This window comes from Chiloscyllium punctatum, chromosome 41, assembly GCF_047496795.1.
Source record: "Chiloscyllium punctatum isolate Juve2018m chromosome 41, sChiPun1.3, whole genome shotgun sequence".
NCBI classification, from domain to species: domain Eukaryota; kingdom Metazoa; phylum Chordata; class Chondrichthyes; order Orectolobiformes; family Hemiscylliidae; genus Chiloscyllium; species Chiloscyllium punctatum.
The window spans coordinates 39,692,478-39,718,241 of record NC_092779.1 but is presented as its reverse complement, the minus strand read 5'-3'; the positions used below and the strand labels follow the sequence as shown (position 1 = coordinate 39,718,241).

Sequence of the window (25,764 nt, the reverse complement as noted above, 5' to 3'; positions counted from 1 at the left end):
AGATGGCTCAACACTGCTTTCTCAAAGTGAGCAATAAGAATTAACTTTGCCACTGATACCAACCTCCCATAAATGAAAGAAAAGTAGTGTTCTAACCAACCTTCAACCAAAGCATATTACATAAAAAAAGGATGTATTGTACAACAAAAGACCGTGGCAGTATTTATGCTCAATTTGAGAATAAACATCCTGATTAACCTCTCATTGCCCATTATCCCATTCTCCATCAAACCTGAAAGGGTTCAGAAAAGATTTACAAGGATGTTGCCAGGGTTGGAGGATTTGAGCTATAGGGAGAGGCCGAATAGGCTGGGCCTGTTTTCCCTGGAGTGTTGGAGGCTGAGAGGTGACCTTATACAGATTTATAAAGTTGGGAGGGCATTGATAGGGAAAATAGACAAGGTCTTTTCCCAGGGGTTGGGGGGGGGGGGGGGCGGACTTTAGGGAGGGGGAGTCCAGAACTAGAGGGCATAGGTTTAGGATGAGAGAGGAAAAATTTAAAAGGGACCTAAGGGGCAACTTTTTCACGTAGAGGATGGTACGTGTTTGGAATGAGCTGCCAGAGGAAGGAGGCCGGTACAATTATAACATTTAAAATGCATCTGGATGTATATATGAATAGAAAGGGTTTAGAGGGATATGGGCCAAGTGCTGGCAAACAGGACTAGATTAGGTTAGGATATCTGGTCGGCATGGACGAGTTGAACTGAAGGGTCTGTTTCTGCACTCTACATGTCTATGACTCTATGTGTTTCTCTAGCTTCTCCTTAAACGTACGTATACTGTTTGCAGCCACTCCATGTGGTAATGTGTTACAATAGTAACCAAGAATGCCTCTAGTTATGCACTTCCCAACAAAAGGAATCACTGTCTCTGTATTCATTGCAGCAAAATCATCCTTAGTTTTTAAGATGTCTATTAAGTCATCAGCCTTCATTTTTTCTTTAATATGGCAAACAGAGCTCCAAGTTCAATACAGGCTTACTTCTGCTTCTTTACTTTTCAACCACAAGTATTTTGAATCAACTTGTTCGGAGTTGAACACAGACCTTCTAGCCCAGAAGCAGGGCTTTTACCACTATACCACATGTTTTTGACTTCTGTAATATGCAGATTGGCACATTTGTACTCTGATCCCTTTGTTTGTCTACCTCACTTAGACATACAATTTAAGTAATAAGTAACTTCCCTATTCTTCCTACTAAAATACTTGACCGCTCATTTATCTTTTTTGAAATTCACTTGTAAATTACTTGTCTGTTCTGAAAGTTTATTAATGGTCCCCTGTAATTTATTGAGGTCTTACTCAGTATCCACCATATCCCTCATTTTGGTTGCACCCTGAAATTTTGACTTTTTTAATGTTCCGAAGCCCAAAACATTAACTCAAACAGATTAACTAAGTATTTATCTTAATCACTGTTACTTGTCCCATGCTACAACTTGGCTGCTGCATTTGTCAACAATGCTGATGCTTGGCAACCAACAGCAGCAAGTTGTCTGCTACTGCACAACAGAGCACACAGTCTCAGTTTGGATTCTTCCCTCCAGTTCAGGAACTGCTCAGTGTTAGGCTTTGTGCAAACTTACTTTGAGAGTTGCTTGCTTCTTTTCACATTGTTTAACCTCTGTTATGAATTTGAAAAGTTATCACATTCTTTCCTTTACAGTTAAAGTATGAAAGACTGAAAGATAAGCAATCTCTCAACTGTAAAGGAATAATTAGAGTTGGAACTAGACCTTTAAAACAGAAATGTAATGTTTTATTTTAGAAAAGAGTGAGAATGATGAAAAGGTAATAATTAATTACTATTTAGACATACTTTACCAGTGTCAAAAATACTGATCTGCTTTTCAAAAGAATCGTGAGAATAAAAATCCTACAGATTTTGAATTCACTATGAAGCAAGTAGGTTTGGGAGAGCTAGACATTTTTTAAAACAAAAAAAAATCTGTCAGACAAAGAAGATATCCTATAAAAGGCCACTGAACATGGCATAAAAGGTTCATTGTGTGTTAGTGACGTTCCATGCTGCAAGCAAACACAGTTTCTATTGTTAGACTAAGTACCCTCAATTGAACATTTCAATCTACTGCTTAGTATTTTTGCGTTGTACCTAAATAACAATAACCTGTCAAAAAAAATCCTTTGGATTTAAAAAAAGATAGAAACGTTTAATAATTCTGACTTGTGAGGGATATGTTCCAGATCTGGAAATATTAGGGCTGGATTTTTGCTACTAAGATAGGTAACTCACGGTTTTTGCTGTGGAGGTTAGTGGGATAGGAATATAGGCAGGTGTGGTTCTGTAGCACCCGAGCTACAAATCTTCTCCCAAACTTTGAATATAGGCTGCAGTCAGACCCACCAACTCCAGTAGTAACGTGTAGCAAACTATGTGGATGAGTGAGAGCTGAGGTAGGCTATTTGGAAGAACCCTTTGGTTCACTAGAACATTATCCTCATTGTCTTAAAATATTTCAGGCCCTCTAGCTCTCACCTATCATGCCCTTCTGCCCACATACGTCCCATGTGTTTTCATAATTTCTATGCCAGCCCATTTAATATTTTATAAGTCTGCAGTTTTGAAGAGGGATAATGGTTTATTTCACATTCTGTGGCTAGTAGATTGTTTCTTATTAAAAGGCCACTTTGGACATGAATTTTATTATTTTAATAAGGCTTGTTTTGTAAATCGCATGGACTTGTTTGTTGCAGGTCAGTACTTGACTTTTAGACTACCAGAGAGCGATTCTGTTTGAAATGGGTTTTGGACACAGTTGAGTTCGTTGACATTGAAGGAAATAAGCTTTCCAGCTCAACACTTCTGTTTCTGAAAAGGTGTTTGTATGCTATGTGGAATACTTTATGAGAAGGCTTAAATGGAGCTGTTTTCAGTGATTCCTGAACGACCTAGACCACAAAGATCCCAGCGATAGTTGGACCTTGCCAGTGACTTGCCTACTCGTCCCAGAATGCCACTCTAACAAGAGCTTGACTTCAAGCACTAACAATTGCAGGTTCCAGGGTTTAAATGTTTTAGTAGGGTCAGAGGTGGGGGTAAAAGAGGGGGAGGTGTGGCATTGCTTGTCAAAGATAGTATTACATTGGTGGAAAGGAAGATGGACGAAGATTTGCCATCTGAGGTAGTTTGGGTTGAGGTTAGGAATAGGAGAGGTGAGGTCACCCTGTTAGGAGTCTTTTACAGGCCTCCTAATAGTCTTAGAATTGTTGAAGAAAGGATTGCGAAGATGATTCAGGAGAAGAGTGACAGTAATAGGGTGGTTGTTATGGGGGACTTTAACTTTCCTGATATTGATTGGGAAAGCTATAGCTCAAGTTCGTTAGATGGGTCAGTGTTTGTCCAATGTGTGCAGGAGAGTTTCCTGACACAATATGTAGATAAGCCAACAAGAGGTGAGGCCATACTGGATTTGGTTCTGGGTAACGAACCAGGCCAGGTATTAGAACTAGAGGTAGGTGAGCACTTTGGGGACAGTGACCACAATTCGGTGATTTTTACTCTAATGATGGAGAGGGATAAGTGTGTACTACAGGGCAAGAGTTATAGCTGGGGGCAGGGAAATTATGATGCGGTGAGGCATGACTTAGGATGTGTGGATTGGAAAAGTAGATTCCAAGGCAAGAGCGTAATTGATATGTGGAACTTGTTCAAGGAGCAACTATTGAGTGTCCTTGATAAGTACGTACCTATCAGGCAGGGAGGAAAGGGTCGTGTGAGGGAGCCGTGGTTTAATAAGGAGTTGGAATCCCTTGTTAAATGGAAGAGGGCGGCCTTTGTAAAGATGAGGCGTGAAGGTTCAATAGGGGCGATTGAGAGTTATAAGGTAGCCCGGAAGGACCTGAAGAGAGAGCTAAGAGCAGCAAGGAGGGGACATGAAAGGTCCTTAGTTGGTAGGATTAGGGAAAACCCTAAGGCTTTCTATAGGTATGTTAGGAATAAAAGAATGACTAGGGTAGGAATAGGTCCAATCAAGGATAGTAATGGGAAGTTGCGTGTGGAGGCTGAAGAGATTGGGGAGGCACTGAATGAATACTTTTCGTCAGTATTCACTCAGGAACAGGACATTGTTGTTGATATGAATACTGAGGCACGAATAAGTAGAATGGATGGCTTTGAGATATGTAGAGAAGAGGTGTTGGAAATTCTGGCAAGGGTGAAAATAGATAAGTCCCCTGGGCCTGATGGCATTTATCCTAGGATTCTCTGGGAAGCAAGGGAGGAGATTGCAGAGCCATTGGCCTTGATTTTTGTGTCCTCTTTGTCTACAGGAGTAGTGCCAGAGGACTGGAGGCTAGCAAACGTGGTTCCCTTGTTCAAGAAGGGGAGTAGGGATAATCCTAGTAACTATAGGCCAGTGAGTCTCACTTCTGTTGTGGGCAAAGTCTTAGAGAGAATTGTAAGGGATAGGATTTATGCACATCTGGATAAGAATAATGTGATCAAGGATAGTCAGCATGGTTTTGTGAAGGGCAGGTCGTGCCTCACAAACCTTATTGAATTCTTTGAGAAGGTGACTAAGGAGGTAGATGAGGGGAAAGCGGTAGATGTGGTATATATGGATTTTAGTAAGGCGTTTGATAAGGTCCCCCATGGTAGGCTACTGCAGAAAATACAGAGATATGGCTTTGAGGGTGAGTTGGAGGTTTGGATTAGGAATTGGCTGGCTGGAAGAAGACAGAGGGTAGTAGCTGATGGCAAAGGTTCATCTTGGAGTGCCGTCACTAGCGGTGTTCCGCAAGGATCTGTTTTGGGACCATTGCTGTTTGTCATTTTTATAAATGACCTGGAGGAAGGGTGAGAAGGTTGGGTGAGCAAGTTTGCGGATGATACGAAAGTCGGAGGAGTTGTAGACAGTGAGGAAGGATGTGGCAGGTTACAGCGGGATATAGAGAAGCTGCAGAGCTGGGCAGAAAGGTGGCAAATGGAGTTCAATGTAGCTAAGTGTGAGGTGATTCACTTTGGTAAGAGTAACAAAAAGATGGATTACTGGGCTAATGGTCGAATACTTGGTGGTGTGGAAGAGCAGAGGGATCTTGGTGTCCATGTACACAGATCTCTGAAAGTTGCCACCCAGGTAAATAGTGCAGTGAAGAAGGCATATGGCGTACTGGCTTTTATTGGTAGAGGAATTGAGTTCCGGAGTCCTGAGGTCATGCTGCAGTTGTATAAGACTCTGGTGCGGCCGCATCTGGAATATTGTGTGCAGTTTTGGTCGCCATACTATAGGAAGGATGTGGAGGCACTGGAACGGGTGCAGAGGAAGTTTACTAGGATGTTGTCTGGTATGGTAGGAAGATCCTATGAGGAAAGGCTGAGGCACTTGGGGTTGTTTTCATTGGAGAAAAGAAGGTTTAGGGGTGACTTGATAGAGGTGTACAAGATGATTAGGGGGTTAGATAGGGTTGACAGTGAGAACCTTTTTCCACGTATGGAGTCAGCTATTACAAGGGGGCATAGCTTTAAATTAAGGGGGGGTAGATATAGGACTGATGTTAGGGGTAGGTTCTTCACTCAGCGAGTCGTAAGTTCATGGAATGCCCTGCCAGTAGCAGTGGTGGACTCTCCCTCTTTATGGGTATTTAAGCGGGCATTGGATAGGTATATGGAGGATAGTGGGTTAGTGTAGGTTAGGTGGGCTTTGATCGGCGCAACATCGAGGGCCGAAGGGCCTGTACTGCGCTGTATTCTTCTAGGTTCTATGTTCTATGTTCTAATTATCAAGCAGAGTTTTTTTTCCTCCTCCAAAGTGAAGCTCTGCAGAGAAATCAGTTATTTCTTGTGGGAGTGTGTGTTTTGGAGTGTTTAGCAGGATAGATTTTTTTAATTTCAAATGGAGTCATACAACACAGAAAAAGATCCTTCTGCCCAACAAGTCTGCACCACTCAAAAACAACCACCTAACAATTCTGATTCCATTGCAGCACTTGATCCGCAACCTTGTACATTGGCATTACAAGTGCACATTTAAATACTTCTTAAATGTTATGAGGGTTTCTGCCACTACCACGTTTGCAGGCAGTGAGTTCCAGATTCTGACCATCCTCTGGATGACATCTCTCTAAACTTTCTGCACTTTAGTTTAAATCCATGCTCACCCCACATCCCCCCCCACCAGTCATTGATCCCTCACTAAGGGGAAAGCTCTCTTCTTGGCTCTCTACCTATGCCCCTCATAATTTTACACACGTCCATCATGTTCCCTCTGAATTTCCTGTGATCTAAGGAAATCTCTCTTCATAACTGAAACAATCCAGCTCAGGCTAACATATCATCTATGAATGCCCTCCAGTACTGTTACATTCCTCCTGTAGTGTGGATTCTATATATGCACGCGGGAGTCTAGCTATGGCCTAATCAATGTTTTATACAGTTACAGCACAACCTGGCCTGCTCTAAAACGCTATCTTTGGCAATTATAACATAGGCCTCTTAACCACTCCATCCACCTGTCCGAATGCCTTAAAGGATTAGTGTAAATACACCCCAAGATCATTCTGATCCTCAGTGCTTCCCAGAGCCCTACTGGACACTAAAATAAGTGGGAAAGTAAGTTGTAATGAACAGATCAGAAATTTGAAAATGGAAATGAATAGGTTAGGTGAATGGGCAAAGTTTAGATGACGAGGCTTAAAGTGAATAATTATGAAATTATCCATTTTGGTTTTGAGGAATAGAAAGGCAACTTGCTACCTAAATGGAGAGAAACTTCAAAGTGCTTTGGTGAAGAGGGATCTGCGTGGTCTCTTGCATGAATCACAGATAACTAGTGCGTATGTACTAAGGAAGGCGAATGGAATTTTAGCATTTATTGCTAAAGGAATACAGTATATATAGTAGGGAATTATATAGTAAGGAATACAGTAGGGAATTGTTGCTACAACTGTACAAGTTATTAGTGAGACCACACCTATAGTACTGAGTATAATTTTGGTCCCCTTACTTGAGGAGGGATGCATTGGGGACAATTCAGATGAGATTCACTAGACTGATTCCAGATATGTACAGCTTCTCTTCTGAAGAGAAATTGAGCAGTTTAGGCCTAGAAGTCTCTGGAGTTTAGAAGAATGAGAGGTGATCTATTTGAGGTGTATAAGATGCTAAAGGGGATTGAAAACTTAGAGTCATGGCTACATGAATGGGAAGGGTCACATGCTGGCAAATGGGACTAGATTAATTTAGGATATCTGGGCAGAGGGCTCTGTTTCCTTGCTGTACGACTCTGAGTCTATGGGGGACACTCTAGAAGAATAGATCATAATTTTAGGGCAAGGGGTAGAAGATTTAAAACAGAAATGAGAAGAAATTACTTCTCTGAAAGGGTTGTGAATCTGTAGCACTCACTATCCCAGGGTGCAGTGAATGCTAAGGTATTACAGAAATTTAAGCAAGAGACAGAATCCTTTTTAACTAGTAACGAGTTGAAAGGATAGGCAGGGTAGGAGGGAAACTGAAACGGAGGCTGAGATGAGATCAGCCTTGGTTATATCAAAACAGCAGAGCAAGCTAAAGGAGGTCAATTGTCAAGTCCTGCTCCTAGTACTTATGTTTATGTTCTTCTGTTCATCATGTATTTCTTTGCCTGGTTTGTCCTGCCCAAGTGCATCTCCTCACATTTATCTAGATTGAATTCCACTTGCCACAAATGAGCTCATCTGACCAGACCATCTATATTCTCCTGTAATTCAAGGCTATCCTTCTTATGATATACAAGCTGCCAATTTTTTTTATCATCTGCAAACTTACTGATCAACCCTCCTACATTCAAGTCAAAATGATTTATGTCAACAACAAACAGCAAGGAGCCCACCGCTGATCCCTGTGGGATCCAAGTAAATACAGGCTTTCAATCAGAAAAACATCCCAACACCCTCTGCTTCCATCCACATATTTCAAAAATGTAAATTACCCTTCCTTTTTTTCTGAATGAGTCTTATTTTCATGTTAAATCAATAATTTTGCATTTTTAAATAAATGTGGTTGATAGATCCTTTTAATCTAAACCTAAATATAGAGAAAGTATATAACTGACCATATTGATAACTGGACAAAATATTTAAATTAATATTGTAAGCAGTGGAGTTGTGGGACTAGAGGGAAATTCTCATTGTGGTCATAACAGTGTTCTCCCTCACTAATTTCCAAATGATCACCAGATTTGCACTTATGTGAGTTCTGTTGCTCCTGTTGCTGCACTTTGATATACAGATGCAAATATGACTTCAAGCTTCTGTTTTGCTATTGGCACATTTAACAAGTGTACTCAAAGGGATAAAAGAAGCAGTTAACATTTGGTAGGAATGCTTTAATATGTTTTGTAAATGAATGGTTAAAATGTAATACTTACAAATTTGTAGACTACATATCCTTCCCAATATGTTAAAAAGGCTTACAAATGATGATCAGTGAATAAGCAATTTGTGGCCTTTGATATGAATCTTAAAGTGAAGTAGATTCATCACTTTCAACGTTGAGACAACGGAGCAAACAACGCAAGATTCTATGGTTGGCATAGATGTTAGCAAAACTTTATTGTCTTCGTCATATATACAGTCTACACTAAATTTAGATGACAGCTGTACCATTCAGTCTCTGTCTCAATAAAATTTAAAATCAAGATTGGAATACAAAAGGCATAAGAATGGATTCTATGTATAAAACACTGACCATGCTGTGGTCAGTGTCCCCAAAGTTTATAAGGGACACGTTTTCAGGTCAAGAAAGCTTATTTGTCATCAACGCAGCTGGATTTATTTGCTTCACATTGATTTCAAAATTCTATAGCATATTTAAGATTGGGAAATTAGAAATCTCTCTCCAGTTGAAAATTTCTGAAAAATAATTTGTCCATAGGCTTATAGAGATTTACAGCACAGAAGGAAACCTTTGTATCTACACCAAAGATTTGACTTTTTTTAATTCATTCAACAGGATGAGGGGGTGTCACTGACTGGGCCAATATTTATTACCCATCACTAATTGCCCAGAGGGCAGTTGAGAGTCAACCACATTGCTGTGAGCTTAGAATCACATGTGGGCTAGATCAGGTTAGGGTGGAAGATTTCCTTCCCTAAAGGACATTAGTTAACAGATGAGTTTTTATGACAACCGGCAATGGATTCAAGCTCAGCATTAGACTCTTAATTCCTGAATTTTATTGAATTCAAATCCACCAATTCTCCCGTGTCTACGTGGGTTTCCTTTGGTGCTCTGGTTTCCTCCCACAATCCAGAGATGTGCACATTAGATGAATTAACCATACTAAATTTCTCAGTGTTCGGAGATGTGTAGGTTAGGGGTAAATATAGAGTAATAGGGAAGGGGAATGGGTTTGGGTGGTGATACTCTTTGGAGGGTCGGTGTGGACTAGTTGGGCTGAAGGGCCTGTTTATGGGAATTTCTGATTTACTACCCTTTCAGGCAGAGTTCCAGACTTGCAACACTCTCTGGGTGAAAAATGTTTTCGTTTGCCTCCTAACTTAAATCTATGCACTCTGGTTATTGATCTCTCTACTAATGAATAAAAAAGCCTTCCTTTCACCTTATCAATACTCCTCATAATCACATACACATTTATCAGGTCGGCTGTCAGCTTTCACTGCTCCAAGGAAAACAAACCCAAACTTTCTAATCTATCTTCATGGCTCAGACCTTCTAGTCCAGGCAGAATTGTGGTAATCTCCTCGTGTACTTGTCACATTCTTATCAAAAATCCAAAGAACTGCAGATGCTGGAAGTCAGAAACAAAACCAGAAATTGCTAAAAAAAATTCAGCAAATCTAGCAACATCTATGGACTGAAAGACGAGTTTCGGGTCCAGTGGCTGTTTTTCAGACCTGATTGTAACTAGGAAAGGATGATATATGTGTATTCTGCCCGATTAGATTCCCGACAGTATGGAAATAGGCTCTTCGGCCCAACAAGTCCACACCGACCCTCCAAAACGTTATCCACCAATTTCCCATATTTACCCCTGACTAATGCATTTAACGCTATGGGCAATTTAGCATGGCCAATTCACCTAAACTGCACATTTTTGGATTGTGGGAGGAAACCGGAATACCCAGAGGAAACCCACGCTGACTCAGGGATAACGTGCAAACTCCACACAGACAGTCAGCTGAGGCTGGAATCAGATCCCTGGCTGTGTGAGGCAGCAGTGCTAACCGCTGAGCTACCGTGCCGCCCCAAATTCTTTTTCTTTCTCTCTGGGCTCCGTCTCCACCATCATTAGCTCCTTCTTCCCTACTCCCACCCCCATCTTCAGCATGTATACCAACCTTTTCCCAGCTACAATCAGCTCTGATGGAGGCTCACTGGACCAAAAACATTATTTTTGCTTTCTCTCCACTGATGCTGCCATGCATGCAGAGTTTCTCCAGTAATTTTTGATTTTGTTTCACACCCTTCTTAGAATGTGGTGACCAGAACTGAACACAGTACCTCCAGCTGTGGTTTAACCCATGATCTTTATTTGGTTCCATTGTAACCTTTTACACTTTGCCTCAGTTAATAAAGGCAAATGTCCAATATGCCTTCTTAACCATCTTATCTACCTATCCAGTTACATTTGGAGATCTGAGGATATGCACACCAAGGTCCTCTAATCTTCAGTACTTTCCATGGTCCTACTATTCATTATGTAATCCTTTGCCTGATTAGCCCTCTCAAAATAGATCACCTAACACTCTTTTGGTTGAATTCCAGTTACTGCTGCTCTGCCAACCTGAGCAGTCTAATCATATCTTCCAGCAGTTTATGACTATACTCCTCAATCAATTACCATCCAACTGGTGCATCATTCACAAACTTCTTGATAATATCCCCAATATTTAAGTCCAAATAAATAAATGTGAGGAAAAACAGCAATGGTCCCAGCACCAAGCCCGATGGAACCGCACTAGAAACAGAGCTCCAGTCACAGAAACGTCCCTTCACAATTGCCCTCTGAATCCTACTTCTCAGCCAATTTTGGATTCAATGTCTCACAGTGCCTTGATCCCATGAGCCCTTATGGTTACTTCGTCAAAAATGTCATCAAGTTTGTCGAATATCGCCTTCTCTTAACAAATCCATGCCAGTTTTTAAAAAATTAATCTGTCCCTTTCCAAGTGCAGATATATCCTGTCCTTCAAAATTATAATAACCCCCACTGCTGAGGTTAGATTGGCTGGCCTATAATTTCCTGGTCTATTCATTCCATCCCTTATTTAATGAATGACTGCATTAGCAGTTTTATAGTTCCATGGCAGCCTGCCTGTGGCCAGAGGAGAACTGAAAATTATTGTCACAGTCTTTGATATCTCCTTCCGTTCTTCCTTCAATATCTTCATCTGGTTCTGCAGATTTATGCATTTTTAAACCTGCCATTACCTCCACTGTCATATTAATTTCTTCTCATATTTTACAGTCCTCCACTCTAATGTCCATACCTGTACCTGCATCATCCTTTTCTATTGTGAAGACTAATGCAAAGTCTTCATTGAGGATTGTGCCCACATCTTCTGAACTAATACACAGGTTACTTCCATAGTTCCAATGGACTCTCCTTTTCCACTCGTTATTCTCTTGCACTTTATATATATTTTTAAAAATCACTTTGGGTTTTTCTTTATTCTATCCACCAATCTTTTTCATGCACTGCCTTAGCTTTCCTAAATTAACTTTTTAAATTTTCACTGCACTTAATATACTCCTGTAGGAATTCTGACATACTGAGCCCTTAATATCTATCATAAGCTTCTCTCTCTTTCTTAACCCCAACTTGGGTGTTCCTTGGCATCCAGGGCTCACCAGTCTTCACATTAACAGAACAGAATTGTCCTGTACATTCACAATTTCTTTTTTGAAAGCCTCCTCCTGCTCTGACAAGTAACTGCTCCTAATTCATTTGGGCCAAATCATATATTAGGAAAAAACATCTTTCTCCAGTTTAGAAATTTTATTTCTGGCTCATCATCGAATATAGAACATGGAACATTACAGTGCAGTACAGGCCCGTTCACCCTTGATGTTGCGCCAACCTGTGAAGCCCATCTAACCCACACTATTCCATTTTCATCCATATGCCTATCCAATAACCATTTAAATGCCGTTAAAGTTGGAGAGTCTACTACTGTTGTAGGCAGTGTGTTCCACTCCCCACTTATTCTCTGAGTAAAGAAACTACCTCTGACATCTGACTTCTATCTATCACCCCTCAACTTAAAGCCATGTCCCCTTGTGCTAACCATCATCATCCAAGGGAAAAGGCTCTGACTCTCCACCCTATTTAACCTTCTGATTATCTTATATGTCTCAATTAAGTCACCTTTCAACCTTCTTCTCTTTTATGAAAACAGCCTCAAATCCCTCAACTTTCCCTCTCCATAGTAGCCAACATCCTAGTAAATCTCCACTGAATCCTTTCCAAAACTTCCAAATCCTTATCCTTTTCCATAACTGACTTAAATTTAACTTAATTATGGCTACTCATATTATATATTCTATTTGCTTGGCTATGTAAAGCAGAATATAAAGACTCAAACCACTGAAAAGGTATATTCTGCTTCTGCTTGGAGAGATCACTAGGGCTTAAACTGTATAGATTCTACATTATCTTGCCCTGCAGAAGATGCAGTTTAACATCCTTCAATCTTCTTTTCCTTTTATCTCATCTCATTTTACAATTTTGCCTGTTTATACCCTACTCAATGCCTTTATGCCCCGCTGAACTGTAGGAACCAGGAAAATAGAAATTGTTGTATTATTTTTCATTATTCGTAATTTATTTACCATATTTAATCCTTCAACCATAACCATTCTTTTACTGCAGAGATATTGTTTATCTTTCGGTCAGTCAGTCATTGTTTCATTACACGGAAAATTACCAGCAGAAGCTAAACATGAAAGGTAATAACCAGATCTGTACATAAATTGGGTAAGAAAATTAAAGTAAGACATTGATGTAGCTATGAAACTATAACTGACCTCACTTGGAATGCAGTAGATATTCCTGGTCGCTACACTTCAGAAGGGCATAGTGGCATTGGGTGAAACACTGAGAAGGGAAAAAGTGTAAAATGATATGAGGTAAAATAAAAGAATATTGAAATATCTTAAGCTTCACCTTCTGGAAGGCAAGATAATCCAGAGCCTGAGAAATGCAAGCCGTACTGACCGCTTTGAGCAGAGAACAGATTGTTACATTTTAAGTTGTAGGAGTCCTTTTATTCTGCCTTGCATAGTCAAGTAGCTAGAATATATAATACAATCAACTGCTCAATAAAACCTCTGTCTAAGGCTATAAAGGCAGTTTAGAAGAAAAATTAGCCTAAGACCAGTCTTGTGACGGACTCAGAGTTGCAGGAATTCTGGAGAACAGATCCTCAGATCCACACAAAAAAATGGATTTTAGAAACTTACTAACAATCAAACTTTCATTGACCAGTTCATTAGTACACTCCTCAAAATAACTTTCAAAATTCCTTTCAGTACATTGCCTGTCAACATCCATCGATTCCTTTAACCCAATCAAGATCCACGTTATGTAAATGAAAATTCTTTCAAGTTGTTAATTTGCTCAATAGAAGACTGCAATGCAAAGTTGCCAGGAAGAACAGGACCATCTTCAGGATAATGAAGAAACTGGAACTAGCTCAGTCATTGAAAACGGAAATTTGTCTGGAACAATTGTTACAATTCCAGCTGATGGTACTAGTGAACAAGTCAGAGGCCAGAATGAAATCTGGCCTTAAAGATCTTTTTTTTTGGTTAACATGGTGATCATTCACTGAAAGATATTCACAAAAGACTGCAGAGTTCCTTAAACATCAAAAGAAAATTTTATTATTCAAAGGACACAAACAACAGAAACTAATCAAGTTTTCTAGACAAATATCACAACAAGCATTCCCACCTGATGTGTACCTGAAGAAATTCAGATTGGACAAACATCATCTTAGATTACCTGCCAATACCATTTGTTCCAAATCAATACCAATAAGGGTTCGTACCAATAGACGAGACTGCCATTTGGAGATTTATCAATCTGTGCCATTTTTCAGCAGATGACAGAGAACATTTTGTAAGATCTACCCCAGGTTGCTATTTATTTGGATGGCATGCTAGAAGACCAATAAAGAACACTTAGCGAACTTGGACATTGTCCTTAGATGTTTCTTCAAAGTGGCCATACACCCTAAAAGGGAAGAATGTGTGTTCTAGGCATCCCAAGTGAAGTACTTTGGCTACAGACCGGGTTTTATATATACATATCTGAGAGCAATCAATGGTGCTCCGGCTCCCAGGACTGTACTGGAGTTTAAGTCTTTCCTTGGATTGGTGAATTATTACAGAATGTTCATATTTAACCTGACCTCCATCCAGGCACTCTTACATCTGCTATTGGAAAAGGGTCAGCTCTGGAAATGGTCTCATTGCCAAGATGTAGTCTTTTGGGAAGTGAAGGAGCAGCTACCATCGTCTAAGGTTTCGGTGCACTATGATCCCAAGTGAGATCTGATAATGACATGCGATGTCTCCCTGCATGACATCAGGGTACTGTTGATTCACAGATGGCCCAATGGAGGGGAACACTTAACAATAAATGCTTCCCAGATTTTGGTTGATGCAGAGTGCAAAAATGTCCACAAGAGAGGGAAGGTTTGGAAGATGAGAAAGTACCACCAATATCTTTACAGATTTAAATTTGTAATGCTAACAGACCATAAGCCCATGCTCGAGCTACTGAAAGGGGACAGGATTTGGAGCTGCTGGTGTGGGACAGGGCTGGACAAAGTTAAAAATCAGACAAAAACAGGTTATAGTCCAACAAGTTTATTTGGAGGCACTAGCTTTTAAAGCACTGTTTCTTCATCAGGTGGTTGTCAACCACTGATGATTGTAATGAGGTTATCCAGGGGAATCTCATAGAAAACGTGTTCCCTGATAATGGTTGCTAACCTGGGCCGAACAGGGAGCGATGGCTCACAGATAAAAACAGGAGATATAACTAGGAGATTTAGAATCTCCTCAGTTTAGGGAAGAAAGAAAAATAAAAAAAAAGTAGATTAGAATCTCTTCAGTTCAGTGGACTCAAAAAGTAAAAAAATATATAAACAGGAGATTCTGAGATCTCCTCAGCCCAGGGACTGGTTTTGAGCTGGCTGGTCCGGCCCCATGTATTATGAACATGTAAATAAAGAGTGAGTTGGTGATAGGATACTGATCTCTATGCAATTATGTCATGATCTAACTTTACTTATTAGTCTACCATGCAGAACCTTGTCAAAAGCTTTACTAAAGCCCTTATTTAAAAGACCAAAAAAAAAGTCAAAGGTTCTGATCACTCAGAGTCAAGTGTCAAGTATTATGCACTTGTAAATAAAGGGTGACTTAGTGACAGAACACCAGCCTCTGTGCAAGTTAATATACCTCCAAGGTCACCTCCATCTTGAAGCATCCTCATGGTCTCAGGGTTGCCTCAGCAAGGCCATCTCTCCTAGTAAGGTTGTTGAAGCTATAGAATTGCCAGCACTGTAACAGGGACAGCAGTCTAGGAAATTGCCCACCATCCTTAATAGGTCAGAATCTAAAAATGGCTAAACCCCTCCCCATTCTGAACAAAGTTCACTGAACTCAGAACATTAATTCTGATTTTCCTCCATAAATGCTGCCAGACCTGCTGAACTTTTCCAGCAATTTCTGTTCAGGTTTCTGATTTCCAGCAACTGCAGTTCTTTCGGTTTTTACCCAATAATAACAGTCCTTTAGGACTTGACCAGCTCGATTTGTAATGCAGTTGCTAAGCCACTCTTGATGGTGGGCATTGAAATCCCCCACCCAGAGTCCATTTTGTGTCCTTGCCATCCTCAGTTCAACCTGTAGGAGTACTGATGCATCAGGCAAAGGAGGAGAATATGTGGTAATCAGCTGAAGGTTTCCTTGCCCGTGTAAAACATGAAGCCCTGAGAATAGAATCATATAATCACGGAATTTTTATAGTTGAGAAAGAGCGGCCCATTCTGCAGTAACCTTCCATAGATCATCCCATCCAGGCCCACTCCACCACTCGATCTCCATAACATCACAGAGGGTTTTGACCATGCCTAACCCACCTAATCTATATGATGATACTAACTCTTCAAGATATATATTTTGTTTTTTTTCCTAAAATTAAGAAAGTTTGAGACAGAGGTGACCAACAATCTGCTCATAGCCAATACAGCAAACAGCTTGTGAGGCCTTTACAATTTAAAACAATAAAAGCAACCTGAATGGGTAGAATCAAGCTCTCATAGAACCAGGATTTTTAGTTTTAGCTTTCTGCAGTTGCTGGGGTCTTGAAGCTGGAAGTGGAAGCTCTTATTCCCCTCTCTCTTACAATCCAAAAATGTGCAGGTTAGGTGAATTGGCCATGCTAAATTGCCCGTAGTGTTAGGTGAAGGGGTAAATGTAGGGGAATGGGTCTGGGTGGGTTGCGCTTCGGTGGGCCGGTGTGGACTTGTTGGGCCGAAGGGCCTGTTTCCACTCTAAGTAATCTAATCTAAAAGCTGGGGTTCTCTTCCTGCTACTTGAATTGCATTTGAAACAATTTATTTTACTGAATTTGTATTTGCCTATTCTTTTATTTTATTTTGTCTGTATTTTAACTGTCATGTAAAAATAAAGTAAGTGTTACATAAAGTTGATAGTTTGACTTACCGACTTGTATATGGAAAGCAACACCTTGCATTTACCTTTAAAATAAGAAAAATGTAAGGTCTAGACCATCTTCTTAATATATTTTGAGAGATTTGGGTCTGGTCCTTAACATCTGAACACCACAGGGCAATTTTTAGCTTGGCCAATCCATCTAACCTATAAACCTTTGGACTGGGGGATGAAACCAGAGCACCCAGAGTAAACTTGTGCAGCCACAGGGAAAACACACAAACCTGACACAGTCATCCAAGCTGGGATCGAACCTGAGTCCCTGATGCAGTGAGGCAGCAGTCTAACCACTGTGTCACTGTGCCACCCTTCATGGGGTCCAGAGTCAGAGTCAGAGTCAATGCTGATGATCCCAGGGAAACTCCCTCCTGACTGTATACAGCTGTGGTAAAAACAATAACTGCAGATGCTGGAAACCAAATTCTGGATTAGTGGTGCTGGAAGAGCACAGCAGTTCAGGCAGCATCCAATGAGCAGCGAAATCGACGTTTCGGGCAGATGAAGGGCTCTTGCCCGAAACGTCGATTTCGCTGCTCGTTGGATGCTGCCTGTATACAGCTGTGCCAACATTTCTGCTGGGTCCTGCTGGTGGAACAGGACATTTCCAGGGATAGTCTGTGAGAGTATGATGCAATGAATATGTCAGGCTGTTGCTTGCCTAGTCTCTGATACAACTCTCTTAGTTTTGACACTAGCCCCAGATTCTGGTACAGAAGACTTGAGGGTCAACAGGGCTGCTTCTGCCTTTGTCTTTTCCGGTGCCTAGGGTTATGCCAGTTCTGTATGGCTTTATTTCTTTGTTGAAACTTCTTAGCAATTGATACAACTGAGTGGCTTGCTAGGCCATTTCAGTGGGCAATTCAGAGTCAACCACACTGCTGTAGGTCTGGGGTCACATGTAGGCCAGAGCAGGTGAAGATGGCAGGTCTCCCTCCCTGAAGGATATTAGTTAGCCAGATGGGTTTTTCTAACAATCAGTAGATTCTTAATTCCTAAATCCTATCATCTTCCAAGGTACGATTTGAATCAATGTTAGCTGAGTTTATGAATTAATAGTCCAGTGACCACAAGATCATTGCCTCCCATTTTTCCTGACTTGTTTCTTTCTTTGGGAGCCCCTACCGGAATGTTTATTTGAAAGTGAACTTTAACAGTGACACAAAAATCATTAGCTGAAAATAGCTACCTGCTCACCATGTAAGGCAAATACTTTCTATTACCCTGCTGCTGCTGAATCACTGTAATGCAGAGACCAGTTTAGCAACAGTACTTCAAGAGGCCTAAGACTCTACCTAGATAATCAAGATTGGTAAATGCCTGTCTTGTATGATACACCATTAACCTCTCATGCTATTCAATGCACCGCAAGACTACAATTTACTTTTCAGCACTCCCTGGAATTCAAGATTCAATCTTAGCATCCAGATACTCTGTCTTACCCTCACAGAGTTAGTAATGTTGCTGGCCTCACACCAAGCTTTGTTGCCTCCCCAGATCTCCAGTTGTAGAGATGTGGCAGGCACATGCAGCATTTGTCATGACCTATGATCAGTAACCTTGGATTACTTCTCATCATATTGAGCACTTACTTGCAATGTGTTTTTTTTAAGATGACATATAGGCAAAAGAAAACCGTGGATATCAATTCAGTAGCTGTCTGACGAGGAATGAATGCAGGAATTTCACATCTGAAGGTGCCAAGGAAACTTCAAAGGGATAAATGCTGTGTTAACTAAACTATAATCTCCAGGATCATGAAAATGATAAGAAAAAAAGATAGCAGTCTGGATGTGAGATTTGTTCCCTTTCAAAAGAATGTTTAACACCTATCATTCTATGAGGTTCTCAATACTGGTCTGTGCATGTCAGTGAGTGAAAATGTGTCATTTGGCTGAGGCACTTATATGTATTAGCCTAGATTTGAGTGCAAATGTAGTGTGAAAGCTACAGGCAAAGAACCATTCACATGTGCATGTGAGTACTGTAGCTAATTGGCAAGCCAGTTCAAAAGAAACAAAGGACAAAGGAATTTCAGCTGACTACAAAGTCAAGAATCTCGAAATTGAATGTTCATTCATCAACATTCCCACTAGCTATTCTTCATAAACATTCAAAGACTGATGCAAATATTTTTTGATTCACTTCTGATTTCTAATCTGCACATGTGAGTTGCGTTATTATTTATTTTCACACTTGCAAACTAATAAACTCAATAACTTTCATTAACTTAGGGAAGTCTGGTTAAATTGGCATCTACCCAATAATGTGGCAAATTGCCCATGTATTTCCTGTTCATAAAAAAAGCAGGACAAATCTAATCAGGCCACTTACCACTCATAGGTCCACTCTTGATTATTAGTAAAGTGATGGATGGTGTTCTCAACAGTGCCAAGAAGCAGCACTGCTTAAGAACAACCTGCCCAGTGATGCCCAGTTTGGGTTCTACCAGAGCCACTCAGCTCCTGGCCTCATTGCAATCTTGGTTCAAACATGGACAAAAGAACTGAATTCCAGGGGTGACAGCGACAGGCCTTGACATCATGACTGCATTTGATCAAGTGTGGCATCAACAAACCCTAGAAAGACTGGAATCAATTGGAATTGGGGCAAACTCTTCACTGGTAAATTATATCTGGCATACAGAAATATGGTTGTGGTTGTTAGAGGTCAGTAATTTCAGCTCCAGGACAACCCTGCAGGAGTTCCTCAGAGTAGTGTCATTGGCCAACCATTTTCATCAATGACTGTCCCTTCATTGTAAAATTAGAACTGGGGTTGTTCACCCATTATTGTACAATGTTCAACATAATTTACAACTCCTCAGATCCTGAAGTAGTCCATGTTTCAAATATAACAAGACCTGGACAACAGCCAAGCTTATGCTGATAAGTGATACGTAATGTTTGTGCCAAACAAATGGTAAGCGATGACCATGTCCAATAAGAGACAATCTAACCATTGCCCCTGACATTCAATGATGTTCTCAACACTGTAACCCCCACTATCAACATTCTGAGGGTTAGCTGACACTCACCTGGACTCACCAGTTAATATAGTGGCTAGAAGACCAGTTCAGTAGCAAGGACTACTGTAGCAAGTAACTTACCTCCTGATTCCCCCGATCCTGTCCACCAAGGCACAAAGCACAAGTCAGGGCTATGATGGAAAATGCCTCACTTACCTGAACAACTGCAGATCCAACAATAATCAAGATGCTTGGCACCATCCACGACAAAGCAGCCCGCTGCATTGGTTCCATGTCCACAGGTATCAACTCTTTCTACCATTAACATTCAGTAGTAACAATATGTACTGTCTCCAAGATACACTGCAGAACTTCACCCAAGATTCTTAGATGGCACCTCCCATGACCACTTCAATCTAGAATACCAAGGGCAACATGATGGCTTAGTGGTTGACTCACAGCACCCGGAACCCAGGTTCAATTCCAACCTTGGGCTATGTCTCCTCGTCTCTGCAAGGGTTTCCTCTGGGTGCTCTGGTTTCCTTTTATAGTCCAACTACGTGCATGCAACGTGGATCAGCCATGCAATATTGTTAAAAGTGTCTAGGGATGCATTGGTTAGGTGAATTGGCCATGAGGAATGCAGGGTTACAGGAATAGGGTAGGGGATTGGGTCTGGATGGGATACTGTTTGAAGAGTCAATGTGGACTCGATGGACCAAATGGCCTGCTACCATACTGTGGGATTCTATGATACTATAACAAGGCCAGCAGATAAATAGGAACACCACCAAATTCTCCTGCAAGCCACTCACCATCCTGACTTGAAATTCTACCCTCATTCCATCACTATCCTTGGGTAAAAATCCTGAATTTCTCTCCCTAATAGCTCTGTAAGTACAAATACAACAGATAGATCAAAAACAGTTCAAGGTTGCACCTTCTCAAAGGCAGTTAGGGCTGGGCAATAATGTTGGCTCCGTTCAATGAAAATGGACACCATTGGTCACACAGTAGACACAGAGGAATTCATCAGGCAAATGAGGATCCGGGAATTCTTCCACAAACCCCAAGATATTAACAGCAAGCACAATGAGATAACTAACAAACCGGAACAGTCGACACAAAGGTCCATAGTGCAGCGACCAAAGAAGAAAGAGTATATTCAAGCCATCAGAAAATGTGTTAATGCCAGATTCAATCAGCCACACTCAAGATAGTGCAGAATGTTATCTAAGCACATTGCAATGTCATCTAGGCTCTCAATACAATTGCAATATTGTCATCAAACCAGTAGTCAAATGAGGAGCCACCATCATTCAGAATAGAACCAATGACTGCAAAGACACATACCAATAACTGAACAAGCAACAGTACAGAAAACTACCTGCCGATCTGACCAAAGAACACATTGTCAAATAAACATACTGATCAAGACATTTGATCCAGACCTTCAGAGTATCCTATATACTCTCAACCTGCAAACTTCTCGCATAGGAGACGTTTACTGCCTTTTGAAGATAAACAAAGCCAACACACCTGAATGTTGTTGTGAGGTGTACATTTAGGAGAGAGTAAAAGTGGTTTTGCACTGAGAGCTGTCATTGACTGACTAGAGTCTCAGAGTGAACTGGAAAATTGAAAATTTGTAACATTTGGCTGTGAAACAAGTACCTGAGCTTTGGTTACTTTGGTTGCCAGAGTAACTGCAAACAAAACACTCTCTATCAAAGCTACCTCTTTCATATGAAACATCTTTGCAGCAAAATAAAGGAGATTTATAGCCAGAGGGAGGAGGACATGGGAGAAAACTACCACTGTCTGGTTTTAAAATTAAGTTGATGTAATTTTAAAGCGGGTGATTATTGGGACAGTAGATTGTTATAGAGTTGGAGGCAGATAATAAGCAGTCAGGAGAAAGGATGCTTAGAGTTGTGAATAGTTGCTGCTTAATGTTCACTTTTAGAGTTAAAGAATAAATAAGCTATTTTCTTTCAATTGTGGAATTTTAGAGTTCTCTGTCATTCATACTTTAACAGATTATATGGGGAGGTGAGCTTTTCTGGCTGTTTGGTTTAATTAGCAGAAGGGTTCACCGCCATGTCGTAATGGTTTGGGGACTCCTGGGGGGATTTGAACCCAGGACCTCTCACACCGCAAGCAAGAGTCATATCCCGAGATGAGCAGCCCCCAAAACAGTAAAATTCAAATTCAACAAGGTTTTAGTATCTTGGGGCATAATTTAAGCTGATTGGTTAAATTCAAACTATTGTGAAAACATTGCAACCAAAATGCAGGTACTAGTTTCATAGCCAAATGTTACATATTTTCAACTATTTTCAGTACACTGTGAGACTGCTAGTCAGTCACATGACAGGTCATTACAAAACAGCTTTCACTCTCTCTTAAAGGTATAGTACATACCATCTACTTCATAACAATGTCTCATCATATCAGACTATAGGACCTTGTGTGAGAACCTCTCTGTCTATGTTGAGGGCACCTTGAAACCCATTGTACAAGGAACCCCCAGCCTCTTCGTGACACTACAGATTTCTTACAAAAACTCAGCACTCATGAATCAGTCAAACGAGGAACATTCCTCGTCACAGTGGGGGTTTTGGCACTTTACACCAGCATCCCCCACAACAATGGCATTGCTACTACAGCCTCAGTACTCAACACCAACAACTGCCAATTTCCAAACGTCATCCTACAACGACCACAATGTCTTTACCTTTGACAACCAGTTCTTCATTCAGACACACGGACAGCCATGGGGACCACATTTGCACCCCAATATGCCAACATTTTCATGTACAAGTTCGAACAAGACTTCTTTGCTGTGCTGGACCTCTAACCAACACTATACACCAGATATATCAACAAGATTATCTTCCTTTGGACTCATGGCAAAGAGTCACTGAAACAATTACTCAATTATATTAACAAGTTTCATCCACTATCAGACTTATGACTGACTACTGTTCAGAATCAGTCCCACCTCCACCAAGGATGGACACCTCAGTACCTCATTTTAATCGCAAGCCTGTGGATAACCTCATGATGTTGCATTTCTCTAGCCTCCACCCTAAACATCCCCTGCAGACAGACCCTGCATATATACAGGATCTGTTCAGACGAGGAGGAATGCAATGGACACTTAAAGATGCTGAAAGATGCCCTCTTGAGAATGGCATACGCTGCTCAACTCATTGACAGTCAGTTCTGATGTGCCACAGCAAAAGTATCGCAACAATCTCCTTCGAAGTCAGTCACAGGATACTACCGATAGAGCTTCCTTCATCATCCAGTACTTTCCCAGAACAGAGAAACTGCACCATATTCTTCACAGCCTTCAACTTGTCACCGATGACAACGAACATCCCGACACCCCCACTTCTCGCCTTCAACCAACTGCCAAACATTAAACAGACTATCATTTGTAGCAAACTAGCCAGCCTTCAGGATAATATCTATCATAACACCACACAACCCTGCCATGGTAACCTCTGCAAGATATGCCAGATCAGTGACCTGAATACTACCATCACATATGGGAACACCACCTACCACATACACAGCACATACTCATGTGATTTAACCAACGTTGTCTATTTCATATGCTACAGGCAGGGATGCTCTGAGGCATGGTATATTGCCAAGACTGAGCAGTTGAATGACAATAGATGAATGGACACTCCTCAACAATTGCCAGATAGGGATGTTCCCTCCCAGTCAGGGAACACTTCAGTGGTCAAGGACATTCAGTTTCTGATCTCCGGATAAGTGCCTTCCAAGGCAGCCTTTGAGATACACAATAATGCAGAATTGCCAAACAGAGACTGATAGCCAAGTTCTGTGCCCATGAAGATGGCCTTAACTATGTTCATGTTGCACTACATGCAAACCCACTATACTAATCTGTATTTGTAAAATCTTCCTTTTTTTCCTGTTTTAACATCACTTGATAACTTGTTATGATCTTTCTACTTTAATTTGTTTGTACAGTTTTGAATTACTTGTTACTTTGGTTAGACCTTTGGTATGCTACTCTTATACCTATCATGCGATTCGAGCCAATTGGTTTGCTTCCAGCACCACCTTTTTTTTTGTTATTATCTCTCTATGTCATTTAATTGGATTCATGTGCTATTCAGCTGTCAACACTTTACTCACACTGTCTGACACTTCTGATCACCTGCAGACAGTCATTATTTAACACTCCCAGTCACACCATGTATATAATCTTTTGATCTCTCTGACCATACATTCTGTGCCTAGGTGCTTCTCTTCACTTCACCTGACAAAGGGGCAGTGCTCAGAAAGCTTGTGATTTCAAATAAACCTGTTGAACTACAACTTGGTATCATGTGACTTCTGACCAAAGGTAGAATTGACATGAGACTCAAAAAAAATGCATAGATTCAACATGATTAAGTCCAGCAAATGGAAATAAAATTAATTTCTCTCTCTAAATTAAAATGCTCTGTGCCTTACCCCAGTTTAGCATATATTGTAAACTGAGGGACATTAACATCTCCAGCACCAATATGAAAGCAGTCGGGCATTGAAATCTTCATTGATACGATCACCTTCTCCGTCACTGGCAGTACTCTTGTGGTTAGTGCTGTGGCTGTAGCAATTGTTCAAATTCAATGTTGATTTCAGGAGGTTATTCCTTAATTGCTCTTCATTAAAGGTAAAGCAGGAGAATTGCTACCTGGAAGTTCTGAATAGATACGGCCACCCCGTGCTGACAGTACTTCTTTCCTACACCATCCTGCTCTCGCAGTTTGTTCTGCTTTGCAATATGTAGCAAAACCTACTTCAGCACTTGCACACTAGTCCATGGAGACTTTTGAAAGTTGCAAAGTGTGAAAAACACCAGAAGCGTTTAAACATGGAACAAAAACAGAAGAAAGACCCCAGCAACCAATCCTTAATGAGGTTATAATTCGTTTAAATATCACTGGTCCGGGGGTTACACAGAACGTCAAACACAGAACAGAGTTGAGAGTGTAGTTCTGGAAAAGCACATCCGATCAGGCAGCATCTGAGGAGAATCGATGTTTTGAGCATAAACTCTTCATCAGAAATGAGGCTTGTGGGCCAGCAGGACTAAGAGATAAATGGGAGGGAGTGGGGCAAAGATAGCTAGGTGTGCGATAGGTAGATGAAGGTAGGGGTGAAGGTGATAGGTCGCAGAGGAAGGTAGAGCAGAGAGGTGGGAAGGAAGATGGGCTGGTAGTTCTGCAACATTTCAGAGAACATGTCTGGGACACACGCTCTAAACAACCCCACCGCCCTGTGGCCAACCACTTCAACTCCCCCTCCCACTCGGACAAGAACATGCTCCACCCTCCGCTCCGGCCTATCCCCGCCAATCACATTGCTACCTTACCCTGAGCCCTAGCCCCTCCCATTTATCTCTCAGCCCCCTTGTGTCGCCAACATTCCTGTTGAAGCACTTATGCTTGAAACATTGACTCTCCTGCTCCTCGGATGGTTCCTGACCAGTTGTACTTTTCCAGCAACACGCTTTCTGACTCTGATCTCCAGCATTTGCAGCCCTTACTTTCTCCTAGCTAGTTGCTATGAACCTATTATGGTCATAAGGCTCATCTGGTTCACTAGTGCCTATTAGAACAAAAAGACAAAGAAAAAACAACAAAGAACAGTACAGCACAAGAACAGCCATCTCCCATCAGGATGGGCTCAGGGTTCTCCGATTCTTTCTGGAGCAAACGCCCAAACCATCACCACCCACCATCACCCTCCTCCATTTGACCGAGTTTGTCCTCATGCTGAACTTCTTTTCACTCACACATTTTCTTCAGGTCGGGGGATGGATATCCGCATAGGCCCCAGTTATGCCTATCTCTTGTTCCAGTCCTATTCCGGCCCCCAGCCACTACTTTTCTCCAGTATATCAATGGTATTATTAGTGTTGCTTCCCTCTCTCATCAGGAATAGGGAAAGTTAGTCATTTCCACCCTTTTACCTTGTCTATCTCTGACTCCTCCTTTCCCTTTATTGATATCTCTGTTTCAACTTTTGGGGATACATTTGCCACTATTATCC

At 41.1% G+C, this 25,764-nt stretch overlaps 1 protein-coding gene across 8 annotated transcripts in view; it reads right to left on the bottom strand.

Moving 5' to 3' along the window:
* Window positions 1–25,764, bottom strand: part of elovl2 (ELOVL fatty acid elongase 2) — a 211,083-nt gene that overhangs the window by 172,004 nt on the left and 13,315 nt on the right. For 2 of the 8 annotated variants that reach the window (XM_072560754.1, XM_072560756.1), the window contains exon 2: window positions 12,993–13,062. The exons of 3 other annotated variants lie outside the window; for them this stretch is intronic. The gene's annotated coding sequence lies outside the window, so the exon portion shown is untranslated. Of the gene's footprint in view, window positions 1–12,992; window positions 13,063–13,131; window positions 13,222–25,764 lie in introns of those variants that run through there. 3 more of the 8 variants (XM_072560755.1, XM_072560759.1, XM_072560760.1) reach the window with 3 other exon arrangements.